Below are 14,257 nucleotides of genomic sequence, written 5' to 3' on the forward strand. Positions count from 1 at the left end.
TATGAGAGTGATCCTCAGAAGCCCTCTCTACCTGACATAAATGACACTCTTAACAGTCAGTGCCTCAAAAGCAAACATCAACCTTCCTCTAACTACAGTGGGGCACTGTGAGTACCAATGTACATAATATAAAACCAATGAGCTAAAGCGGTCCAAATACGTTAAACATCCATGAGTTAATCAAGATACTAAAACCCACATTCACTGGCATCTTGGAAGATGCCCTAATTTCATTTCTATTGCTGGGATACAATGCCAGGGCAAAAAGTCACCCAGGAGAGGAAAGGTTTATCTAGCTTATAATTTCAGGTTTCAGTCCTTCACTGAGGTGAAATCAAGGAAGCCGAGACTTAAAGCAGCTTGTCCCATCACATTCACAGACAAAGCTAGAGATAAGATGGACGCATGCATGCCTGCTGCTCAAGCAAGTCCCATTGCTAGGCCATGAATAAAGGGCATTGGGTAGTGATGTAGAAATAATAGGGGAAGGATGGAGACCAGAAGTTCAGTTGTCCACAGCTCTCTCTCTCTCTCTCTCTCTCTCTCTCTCTCTCTCTCTCTCTCTCACACACACACACACACACACACACACACACACACACACACACACATCTTCTCGTCATTGGCTTGTTGATGAAATTCAATTGTCTATAGAGTTTCTAATGTAGAGTTCCTCAGGTCATATTGGCATTCTATCACCTCACATAATCCCCTTTTCTTTGTCTGGGAATTTGTACTTGCAGCTACAGGCTGTGAGTTCTCTCCAGCATCCTTTGCTGACAGTGATTCCTTTCATCAGGTGGAACATAATATCCCCATTTTAGTGCTGTTACTCACTAACTACCATTGGTCATTGCCTACATCCATTATGTAGTCAGGGATTTGCAACATGGTATGTTTTCTTCATTTAATGCTGGAAGGCCTATAAAGAAAAACACAAACCCCATCATCTGTTGGTTCCTTGAGGTGCTGTTCCTATAGGAAGTCAGACTAAATGCTTGATTGTTTTCCTTACTGGTTTCTGAAGAAAAAGATACGTTTCTGCAGTAAGCTCTTTCCCGGCATGGTTAGTTTTAATTGTTAACTTGACACATTCTACAATCAACTGTGATGTCTCAGAGAAGTGATGTCTGGGATCATCTTGGATTGTAGGCATGCTTATGGGAAAGGTTATCTTGATTGTCTTCTTTGATATGGGATAACCCAGCCTAAAAATGGGCAAAATACTGTTGGTTAAATGTCTCTTTCTATTTTTAGTAATACCATTTCTGGGAACATGAGAGCAAACATGAGTCATGTTCCCAGGTGAATAACTGACAACAGACCAAAATAAGGATATTACCAAAGGTCATCATAGTGAATTAATGAGATTTGTTTTTGTTTGTGTGTTTTGACTACTTACAGCAGCTTGGTAAAGGGTTACTTACAGAACTCAAAAAATGACTTGCATGTTGTGACATTGCACAAATGCTGTGAACATGGAGCATATCACACAACTTGCAGATAACTCAAGAAGTTGGAGATTGTCCTTTCCAGGTATCTAAGTTGTGTGATCTGAGCCTTTTCTAGGAAGTTTGACTCATCTCTGTTTTTTCCCCAGGCAACTCATCTTGTCTGTGAGATCTAGAAGTAGGTGGCTCAGCTGGTCTCTGTATCTTTCAGATGGCTCTGCTGGTCTGAGGGTACTCAGTACTCATTGCTTATATAAGCTGTTGGGGGGGGACACTGGTGCATCTGTTCAGTTTCAGGTACTTCCTGAGGCCTGTGATTTGTTTACCTCCTGAGATGAATGGGCTTCCCTGCAAGATAGAATGTTTTACCCTTCTTTAAAAGATGCTGTGAGCTTCTTTCTAAGATGGAGTTTTATCCTAGAGGAAATTTCTGCATAATACCTTCCAAAGTGTGTTGAAACCTTTTTTTAAAAAAAATGTGTTCAGATGTTTTGCTAGCACATATGTCTGTGTGCTTGGTCTATACAGAGGCAGAAATGGATGTTGGATCTCATAGAACTATAGTTACGGAAGGTTGTGACCCATCATATGAGTGGTGGGAATTGCAGCCAAATCCTTTGAAAGAGAAGTTAGTGCTTTTGACTTCTGAGCCATTGCTTCAAGCCATGTGTTGAAATCTCAAGCCCAGTGTAAATAGTGTTAGGTAACTGGGTCCTTCAAAAATCACATAGGCAGAGCCTTTCTGAATGAGATTACTGAAGAAAAGGCAGGGAAGGACTATTTCTTCTTTCTATTTTTGATCATTAAAGAGAAGATTTCTGTCATGAATTACAGAGAAAGCCATAAACAGACACTTGATTCTTGAATTTACCAGGCTCCAGAACTGTGAAAACAGGTAATGGTTTGAGCTAGCAGTGCAGCTCAGTTTATAAAGTGTTTCCTGATATACCCAAATCCCTGAACTTGATCCCCAACACCATATGACTTAGGAACCCACTTGTGATTCCAGAATTTGTCTCAGGGACATTATAGACATGAGAATCAGTTCAATGTCATCCTCAGCTACCTAAGAAATGTAAGGTCAGCCTGGTTTGTATGCAACCTCCTCTAAAAAAGAAAGAGAGAAAAATAGAAATAAATGTATATTGTTTGTGCTACCCAGTCTGTTGGATTCTGCTATAGCAATCTTTGCTAAGAAAATATAGAACTTTGGGTTGAAGAGATGGCTCAGCTGTTAAGGGCTAAGCTCACACCAAAAAAAAAAAAAAAAAAAAAAAAAAAAAAAAAAAAAAGACCGTAGAACTTCAATAAAGTGAACTTCAATATCAGCTCAGAACTAGCACCAGAACAATCAAGACCGAAGTTCAAGGCTGAGAATGGAGCTCTGTGACAGAGCAGTAGATTAGCTTGTGTGGGGCTCCAGCACATATATATCCCAGTACTGCCAAACACCACCAATCAACAACTGCAGCAGACCCTTGAACAATATGGATTTGGATTTTTGTAGCTCCATAGATTTTATTTTGGAAAAGTCAATTGTACTGTATAGTTTAGTAATATGAAAGAAGACAAAGATATGAATGCAAAAATACATGTAGATAATCATCTAGTTTATCATTATTTGCTTTCATAAATGTACACAAAATATACTATTAAAAGTGAAGATATCAAAACTTATGCACACAAAATATATGGTGTCATGTGCAGTGGAGAAAGTTTTTAACAAACACAGATACAGAATTGGATCATAACTGCATTCAAGCAATTACAGAACACACTACACCTCAAGACTAATTTCATGGCTACCTCCTGTTGCTATTGAGGGTGTCTCCTGTGTTACAAATATGCCCTCGAAGTAGTGGGTGATGTTAATTAATCATCTCTGGGTGAGAAGTTCAACTCTCCAGTAAATTGGGTATTTCTGGGAAACAGTATCTCAGAGTGCTCTCATGTTCTTTATATATAATATAGATAATATACGAAATAGGTTTTAAGAAACTGTTTATGTTATCATTGAGGCTTGCAGTAAACAGGAAACCATTAGCAGCTAAATTTTGGAAGAGTACAACACTGTACCAAGATGCTCGCTGTTCAGTAGTATAGAACTTGCCTAGCAGGCAAGAAGCCCTGGGTTCCATTTTTAACACTGGGCCAGGGATGTGAGGGTCTAAGCCAAGATGTTTGATTGTTGGGCTGTGTGATGAGTGTGATACGTGTGTGTGTGTGTGTGTGTGTGTGTGTATGTGTGTGTGTGTGTGTGTGTGTGTGTGAATTAGTGTGTGTACTTACACATGAGTATGTTTCTATATTTCTGGCATGTTCAGTTCATGTGTTGCTCTCAAGAGTCAAGCTTAAATGAAAATTTTCTGAGTTCTCTGTACATGAAGTGAGACCAGGAGCAACTGATTTCAGAACAGGAAGGACAAAGCAAAATATCTTGGTCAATAGCCCTTAAATTAATTTTGGTTTTTATTATTCAGTGACTTGAGAATCAATGAGAGTAAAATACAGTACATGGTGGATTGAGCATTCACCTTTCACACAGTAGAAAATAAGGTCTTTTCTCTCACTGCAGCTGCTTAAAATCTTTAAGTGGCTTCTTGCTGGGCACTGTAATGTTCTGCCATGTCAGTGGGCAAAGACGGATATTGCAGACCAGCATCACTCTTAAAGGAATGAAGTCTGCTTTGATAACTGCAAGACTTCCTTCTAGCTCTAGTGCAGGAAGCACAGAGAAAGGCTATGCATTCATTTCATCAACTCGATGGGGCCTAGGGACTTAGATGTTGGGAAGAGAGAAGGAGATCCAATTCATGATCACCAGAAAGCCAGAGGATATGTTCAGTTGAATCTCTTACCTTTTGAGGACAGAATTTATTTTGAAGTGTTTGCAGCTTGGCTTGAGGCATGGCAAAGGGCAATGACTCTCTGCTATGGGTCTTCACTTTCCTGCCAGACACAGACAACGACAACCAGGAGAACTGCTAAAACCTAGGGCTACATTCAGTCTTCAATATGGCTCGTAAATGATGAGACCCCCAATGATCTCAAGTAGCCGTCAAGTTGTTGGTGTGTGATGATCTACCCAACCAGGAACAACAGAACTTTTAAAGCAGTGGTTCACAATCTGTGAGTAGAGACTCCCTTTGGGGGGGGTCACATATCAGATATTTACATTATAATCCATAACAGTGGTAAAATTACAGTTATGAGATAACAAAAAAATAATTTTATGGTTGTGGGCCACCACAACATGAGAAACTGTATTAAAGGGTTGCAGCATTAGGGGGGTTGAGAACCCCTGTTTTGGCTACATCTTCACAAATAGCATATTGCAATATCTCTGCTCAATTCAGAACCTTGTCATTTCCCATCAAGAAGTAGAATCTGTGCCTTCTTCTTGAAACTAGGCAAAAGTTTTTGTGGCCAATGAGATGAACACAAGCCAAGAGACACTGCATGACATCTGAGATTAATTTAGAAAATGTTCTCTCAGTTCTCTCAGCCACCATTTTATAAGGAAGTCCAACCAAGCCTATGTGAGAGACTAGTTGATGAGCTGAGGAAGTGAAGCCTTTAGCTAAAAGCTGGCATTAACCATTAGGCTTGGGAGTCAAGCTATAGACATCATGGAACAGAGCATGCATTCCCTTGGGAGTCAAGCTATAGACATCATGGAACAGAGCATGCATTCCCTTTCTGTACTGTGTCCAAAGTTCCAGCCTGCTGAGTGGACAAGACAGCAGAATTGGTGTGGAACGTCAACCTCCAAATCCCCTAAGCATCAAGAGCCTGGGTTCTAGGTCTCTGATACCAATGTGTTAACTTCTTACCACAACCATGTTGGCCTCTGCAGTGTCTGGACAGTCACCAGAGGAGTTGGTCCAGGTACAAAGAAGATTGATATTTCAGAGACTTTGGGGGATAAGACTTGTGCCTCTTACAAAGGAGTAGTAAGAAGGATAAGTTAAGATAGACTGCAGGGGTGGGGTCGCTGCCACAGGAGAAACCTGAAAAAAATATACCAATGGAACAAGGGGACAAAACATAGAGAACTAGACAGCCACCTGAGAAGGCCCCACAGTCCCTGGATAGACTATTCAAAATTCTAGCCATGGCAAATTCATGCCCAAGAATATAACAACTAAAAAAATGAGTTGCATTTCATAGGAACTACCAAATATAGCAAAATTCCTCTTATATTATTTCAAATTGGATTTACAGTAGGTCTGTGAGGTGAGTGTCACCATTTCTCTTTTGTTACAGAGCAGTGACAGCATTGACAAAATAGAAGGATTGGAATTAAAACAAAGGATCTTCTGTCAGTTACTCTCCCTTCCTTGAAAGTCCTTTCTGTAGCATCTAAAGTGTATTTGGAAATGTGCCATGAGAGTTCCTATGTGTGTGTCTTACATATTTATAGGTACACAGTTTCTTAAATGACTTAAGGAAAATTACTCTATTTTAGCCACGTATTTTACTACTGTGTTTAACAATACAAGGGCAGTGATGTGAGCATGTATGATACTTTTAATCCCATTAAAGGCACTTTGATATATACTAAAGTATGGATACATCATGAATTGTTTAACTTTCTACTCTTTCATTGTGCATACAACATTCTGCCTGCATGTGTGCCTGCAGGCCAGATGAGGGCACCAGATCTCCTTACAGATACTTATGAGCCAACATGTGGTTGCTGGGAATTGAACTCAGGACCTCTGGAAGAACAGACAGTGCTCTTAACCTCTGAGCTATCTCTACAGACCCCTAACTTTCTCCTCTTTTATAGGACCCAATTAACAATGCTTCCATAGGTATCTTCTTACACATATTGGCCAGATGAAAATAGAATTACTTTTTGTGGAAAAAAATTATAAGTATGATTTCAAGAGCATATAACTGTTACTTTTCTACCCCTAGGCTGAAATTCTATGACCAAGACAACTTATAAGTGTTTATTTTGGGCCTACCGTTTCAAAGGGTTGAAGTCCACGTTAGCAGAGCAAAGTCATGGCTGGAGGGATAACTGGGAGTTCACATCTTGATTTTCAAGGTGTAGACTGAGAAACACAGGAAATGGTGTAAGCCTTTTGAAACCTCAAAGCCAGTGACATGCCACATTCAACAAAGCTACACCTCCCAATCCTTCCCAAACTGTTCCATCAACTGGTGACCAAGTATTCAAACATGAACCTATGGGATCCATTCTCATTCAAGCCACATAGCATGTAAATTTCAATTTTTCATTGTCCTAATTTTTAAGATGACAAAACATATTGAGGACTTAAGGAATTAGTCCAAGATTACACAACTGGAGAATGGCAGAGCCAAGATTCAAAGTCAAGTCGTCTGATTCCAAGTCCCATGTGTTTGCTAATATGGCATGTTGCCTAGGAAGAGCCAGGGCTGAATTACAGTCAGTGCTTATTAGATGAGTCCATATATTCTCAACTCTTAAGAAGCGAGGAGCATAAATGAAGTCCCAAGTCACTTCATGTATGTTTTAAGTTAGACCCCTGTTGTATCCATCAGGGTACATCATCAGCTTCCATAACAAGCCTCCAGTTGGAAACAGAAGAGAATGAAGACTTAACTCCTTGCTTGCAAGGGCAGAGCTTAAATGTTTCTTTCTGGGAAAGATTATGTATTCTGTAGTCACAGAGGATAACAATGGACCCAAAGACCAAAGAAAAGGTTAGTGATAGCTGCTATTCAGGGACCCAGCTCCTCTTCTACATAGTGGACTAAGGTTTGGGACACAGCAAGGGGCAGGGACAAATAGCACCAGTAACTTCACCTTGACCCACAGAAACCATGTTACTTCTGTTAATATTTTATTGGCCAAACTCAGTCCTGTGTTTGGGTTAAATTGTAAGGAAGGTTGATTGTTCAAGTCCTGCAATGTATCCCAGATGAAAAGAAAGCATGGTTGAGATGGATATTGCAGTGCTATTTCCCACTACAGTGAGGGATTAAAACACAGGAATACAGAGCTGGCTTCAAGCAATCACTGCACTTCAATCTGTGCTCCAAGAGCTCTGTCCTGAGAGTGCCTTTGGTCCTCACTCCAATGCAGAGTAGAGGCTGTTTCCTCTGCTACACTTTACAGATGAGAAAACTGAGGAATGAGGATATTCATTTTCTCATCCAGTTCACAGAACCAGTAAGAACTAAAGCAAAAGATTCCAATGGGCTGGCTCCAGCATCACGCTCCCTGAAATTTTTGCTCACAGTCATTTAGACTTCAGATCAGCCTTATTGCACACACACACACACACACACACACACACACACTCACACACACTCACACACACTCACACACACACACACACACACACAGGGAAACAGAGACAGACAGACGACAGAGACAGACAGACAACAGAGACACACACACACATGGGGGTAGGGAGACAGAGAGACAGAGACAGAAAGACAGACAGACAGATACACACACACACACACACACACACACACCACTGCTTATGTTACAAAAATTTCTTTGCACTTAACTTTTCTTCATGTAAATGGATGTGAGTCTTTTTCACAAATGTTCATTATTGCATTCTGGCCTGGACACAGGACCTAATTAATCATCTCTTTGGGTCCTCTTTTGTTCTCTGTGTCAGCAACAAATCCTTTCCCAGAAAAAAAATCCTTCAAGCTTTGCCCTAGGAGGAAGGCAAGGGAGAAAAGGAGGGGCCCTATTCCTGCTGAAGCCCATTGTTTATTTAACCCAGTGGCTGAATTATAATCAGGCTTTCTTTGTTTTGTTTTTAAGGCTAAGAAGAGAATTAAGGTAGTTCTATATAGTGACTTATAAGGGAGAGAGTCAAGCCTCTAGGTGTGCATGAAAACCTCCCTTTCCTTGTTGCTTAGTTGTGTGTGTGTGTGTGTGTGTGTGTGTGTGTGTGTGTGTGTGTGGTGTGTAAGTACATGTGGTATGTATGTGAATGTTCATACTGAGATCAGGGGTGGATGTTGGGCTTCTTCCATGATTACCAACCCACCTTGTCTCTAGAGAGGAAGCATCTTTTCCTGAACCTGGAACTCAGAGATTCTCCCCAGTCTAGTTCACCTACTTGCCCTAGGATTTGCCCATCTCTGTCTCCTAAATTCCTAAATGCTGGGATTGGAGGCAACCACCAGGCTTTTCATGAATTCTGGGGATCCAAACACTTTTGCTCATGCTTTTAAGGCAAGCATTGTGTCCATAGTGATGTCCCCAGCCCTCTATTGTTCAAACACACTTTTAGTGGGTAATCTAAAGAGGGGGGGAGGGGGAGGGTGATATTGAAGGAGAAGCTGAGAGTAAAGGAGGAACAGGCAGCTCCAAGTACATTGGCTGACTCTGAAGATGAGAGTAATGTTTACTAGGCTTGTGGAACAAACAAGTCTGACCTTCCTCTCTAAGTCTGAAATCTGCACAAACTAAGAGTACTGCGAAGCTTCCAGAATTGTTGAATACTCTCTGTTACTTACCGCTCACAGCGCCTCACCATCATCACACTAAGTACCTCTCCTAGGAGGAAGCCCTCCCCACAATGCTGCAACTAAAGAAGCATTATTGATACTGCGGGAAATGTAAGACAACTTAAGAGATGTCACTGTTTGGATTCCCAGGTCTACGATTTGAGCCACGGACTCCAGGTGCCATCCTTAGTCCCTCATAGTGCCTGGAAGGTCACATGTGCTTGTTATTCCGTCCTTACCTGTGTCTTCTTGCTGCTGGTAGTGAACTCCATTCCTGGGCTGTAGAGGTCTGGGCTGTTTCCATATTACACCAACAGCTCAGACTCCCTCTAAGTGCTTTCCTGTGGAAGATAAGGGCTGCCAAGAAGCAGTGCCCTAAGCCAAGATAGATTTCCACGTGGTCTGGCGTGAGGGACCCTGATCTACTAGGTGCCAGCTTTGACCATGAGACACTAGGTAAAGAGTGGGGATTTTTCTGGGGTTCCCAAGAAGACAGATAAACTTGGTCTGGCACTAATCAAAATCTCCGGCGTTGTATAACACATGTTCTCATTTTATTTGATTTTTAGCCTTGTATTTAAGTGCCTGTCACAATGACCCATAGGAGAACAGAAGGCAACACATCACTACTGCATTTTATACTGAGTGAAGAGGATCACATGACTGCCAGGAAAGGGCAAGACCACACATGCCGCTGCGGTGGGGGTGGGGTGGGGGGTGGAGGGACGACAGCCCAGGGCTAGGGGAGCTGCTTCTGTGCCCAGAACTCATCACTGGCCTTTACCACCTGCTGCTTTACATATGCTGTCTGTCCTTCCAGAGAGAAAAGAGGCTGTTTAGGGCAGAAAATGCTGCACCATCAGCTGCTGACTCTCCACGCTCGTGGGGAGGGGTCTTGAGGTGCTGATAATGCTCAATAGCGAGGAAAGCGATGGTTTATTTTTCAGTTGAGGATACATTTTCAGGTGGGGAAATGACCTCGTCCACCATATTCCACTCTGTTTGGAATAAAAAGACAGAGGATAGTGTGGAGAAATAAATGTTTACCACTGCATTATCTCCTTTGTGCATCACGTGTACTCTTAGCTAAGAGCAGCATTATATCCACTCTGCGTACATAAAGGAACAGGGTCCAAATGGCTGCACACACCTCACAAAGGCACATAGCTACAGGTGTGCCTTCCACGCTCCCCTGAGCTTTGTAAGGAGCCCTCTTTAACACACTGTGGTTCTGTCACACGGAAGAAGGGTTGCCTACAGTGGATCTCCTTCTTAAGATTCCAGAGGGCTAGGAAGATGTCTCAGTGGATAAAACAGTCGAGGTGAACGCAAATGTGAAGATGTCAGCTTACATCCCCAGTACTCAGATAGAAAGCTAGGGGTGCTTGTGGGTGTCTGCTAGGACCCCTTTGTGGTGAGGGTAGGTTTGGGAGATACAGGCAGATCTCTGGGCCTTGCTGGCCAGCCAGTCTAACCAAATCACAAACTTGGAAAACCTATCTCAAAAACAAAAACAAACAAACAAAAACCCCAACAATGACCAAAATCCCCAATGAACCAACCAAACAAAAACAGCCAAGAAGATGGAGGTCAATAGAAGATATCCAGAATTGACCTCTGCCCTCCACACACGGACTCACAGACGAGCACTGGCACACACACATGCCTGCCCTCCCTCTCTCTCCATGTCTCTCTCTCCCCCTCTCTCATTACAAACACTTTCCTCAGCAGCTGGTAAGCTGTTTCTCCTCCTCCTCCCACTCAGCTGAATGCCAGTTGTCCCCGCATCCCAACCCAGCCTCTCAAAATGGCTTCAGTTTCCAAGAGACAGCTTGCCTCAAAATGCCATCCAGTCCCATTGCCAGAGGGGGGAGTACAGGGATTTGTCCAGTGGGAGGGACAGAAAACAACAGCCAGAGACACCGTGCCAGGCCAGCTTTGTGAACGTGTATGTCTGGAAGCTGATTTTGTATGGGGGAGGGGGTGAGTGAAAGTCACCACCAGCGTGTTGGGGGCACATTTCATGGTGCAAAGGGGTTTTAAGGATTACTCTGTGGCCTAATTTACCTTTCTGGGAGTTAAGTATACAGAACAAACCATGCCTTTTAAGTTACCTGTGTGCACTTTAGAAACACCGTGGCCTGTCTCCCTTAGAAGACTGGATTCAGAACATTCTTGCACACATCATCAAATCCGTGGGCCCTCAAGTCCATTATCTGAAGTACCACAGTATTTGTACAGAACCTCTATGCATCCTTCCATATATTTAACATTTCCTCTAGACAACTGATGATACTTAATACAGTGTAGACAATATGCAAATAGTTGTGCTGCAATGTTTAGAGAAAAATGGTGAGAAGGGAAATGTGCTCATGCTCAGTAAAGAAAGTTTGTTTTTTACCGTCTTAACTCTAAATGTATTGGATGCATGAATGCACCTGTGAATTGACTGTGCCCAATTCTGCCCTAAATTTTATTCATATTCAAAACTTCAGAGTACCAAAAGGATAGCAGTCAATAATCTTAGAGTTCTCTGAATTTCTTTGATTTGGTCTTTTGTCAGTCCCTCACAATACGATGATAACCTTTGGTGGGTGTGTGTTGTCTTTTTTTATCTGAGAACCCACACATAGCCATGAGAGGAGATGGGAGACCCAGGCTGTCATCAAGAGCCACAGAGGTTAATCCAAAAGTGATCACAGGACCCAAGCTGGGCAGTCGGAATCCTTTGTTGGATTTCTGAAGCCAAATTTGGAATTGACAAGGGTTCCTCATGATTGTAGCAGGAGCAGGCACTGTCTCCAGTGGAGCCCACTGATGGAAGCTAATAAGGGGAAGATAAACTAAATGGGAGACTTCTGCTATTGCCTGATGCTAACTTCCTCTCTCCATGAGCTCATAATTTTTTCTCTTTCTTGAACTTGTTTTCTGTCTTTTGACTAGAACAACAGAAGCATTTCAAGTGTAGTGAAGAGAAAGAAACTATTAAACCATGAAGCGCAGCAAACTATTTGGGATAGTATGGAAGTAGAAACGCTTTTTGAGAATTCACATCTCAGGTAGAACAATTCATTAGGTGCCAAAAAAATACAACTGAAATGGTCAAAATGCTAACAGTGTGTGTTGACCAGTGTAGCTGGGAAGTCCCCAAGTGACTGTGTACTCATATACAGACAAATACTGTCACCAACAGGCTGGCCTTGTGCATTGTCTCTTCCTGCCTGGGATGGTTCCTTGTGTTCCATTTACACCATGGAAAAAGTCATCATCAGGCAGGTGGACTACAGTCCTACCTGTGCCACCTGCAGGCTTACTCAGCAGGAAAAGCTGCCTAGAAACAAAAATGAGACTCCTGCTTCCACTTCCATATGACATTTTCAAAATCAACTGTCTGTATATCTGTGTGTGTGTCTAAAGCATGTCTTCCTACACACCATTGTGTATATAGCATTGAAGCCATGAAGGCATACGTAACATGTTTCTAAAACTGCTTACATAGGGTGAGAAATGGAGTCAAGACTAAACAACTAGGGGCATTTTTAATAATCACAACAGTATTTCTATATATTTACTCTATAAGGCTTTTCGGGATTTTAGAGGCTGCTTGAAATCCTAGGCTCACAGTCCTTGTCCATCTTCAAAGCCGGCAATGCCCACTGACTCTTCTTCACATTATACCACACTGACCTGACTCTTGCCGTCATCTTCCGGATTTAAGGACACTTGAGGTTCCACTGGGTCCTCCTGGAAAGACCAGCATAATCTCCCTGCTTCCACATCTGTTGATTAGCAACTCTAATTCTATCTGCTCCCTTAGCCATGCATGGAAACCTATTCCAGGTTCTGAAAATTAGAAAGCAGGCATTTCAAAGAGGCCCTGGTCCTATTCTCCATACATTACAAGTCCACTGGTATAAATGTGAATGCATTGTTGCATAAAATAACAACTCAAAATATAAAGCACGTGATTAAAATGCTAGTGGTCATCCCAGGCAGTAAAAGTCGTTTGTTCCTCAAATTGTTAGATAATGTGTTATCTTTTCAAATATTGGTTGGCCTGTGTCAGAAGTGACCAGCAGAGCTGGTTTCATTGATCAACATGATCAGCGTTAGTGGGATGTGTGAAGGGAACCATCTCTGGAATTTAAAGTCCTGGTTCCTAAAGGTCTTAAGGCTCATAAAAGATGTGAATGGGAACAGCAGCCTCAGAGAAACCGTGCAACTGGACTCCCTACTCCTCCACCCCCCCAAGCATCATTCCATACACAATGGAAGACCCGGAGCCAAGGCACTAGAAAAACTCCCATCTGCTAATAATCCAATTAGAGAGAGTCAACGCCAAGTGGAACGCTCGGGCTGATGGATGTACAATTTGCCTTCCAGTGGCTCTGTGAGGAGCTGCGGGAAGGAAGGAATGAAAGCCACACTGAAGATGCAAGATGGTGCTTCCCAAAGGAAGGCACAGACTTTCTCCCTGCTGCCTCCTGCAGACTACCCCTATTCCAGAGCCCTCCGGCTGTCGCTCCCCATAATGCCATCGACTTCTCCATTTCTCGCTCTGTATCACCACACGAGCATCCTCTTTGCATTAATTCTTGGCCTCTAGGAAACAGCATGGATTGCCAGTATATTCTAAATTATGAGACGTTTATTAGGTGTTTGTCGAAACTATAGGATTCTGTGGCCAAAACTTGGGAAGGCCACGCTAACAAAATTGAATCCATTGTTTCTCCCCAAAGACTCCCAGGTCCATTGCCGCGCTCATGTGTGCACCGTAATACTGCAGACAGTGGCTATGGAAAGAAGTATATCCATCTAATTGTGGGACCACAGTATTAAAGGGTTGCTGATGGAATGACTGTTCTGCTTGCAGAACTGGTGTTAAAGGCCCTCTCCAACACACACACACACACACACACACACACACACACACACACAGCGCTGGGAAAGTTAAGAGTTTAAGTCTTTGAACCCAAAGGAGCTTTAGTGACGTGGCCATCCTGTTTAGCTCTTTTAGACTGACAGGGGTGTTTCTCTGGTTATGGTCTGAGTTGGGTGTTTTTAGGTTCTTGGCCTCTTGCTAAAAAAAGAAAAATGAAATAACGGCTCACACAACTGCACAAAGATCAAAGACGATATTCAGAGGAAAGGTACGTGAAGGGGCAGAATATGCTGCGGCCGAGCAATGGGCTCCAGAGTGAAGATACGCAGAGGCCACAGTTAGTGTTTGGAACTTCTTAGGAAATTCAAGAGAAGAGGTTTGGTACTAAGGGGTGTGGCAAGAACGGGTCTCTATTTTGATTGACAGATGAGATCATATCATTTTTTCTACT

Source organism: Apodemus sylvaticus, chromosome 10 (genome assembly GCF_947179515.1).
Source record: "Apodemus sylvaticus chromosome 10, mApoSyl1.1, whole genome shotgun sequence".
Taxonomy (NCBI): domain Eukaryota; kingdom Metazoa; phylum Chordata; class Mammalia; order Rodentia; family Muridae; genus Apodemus; species Apodemus sylvaticus.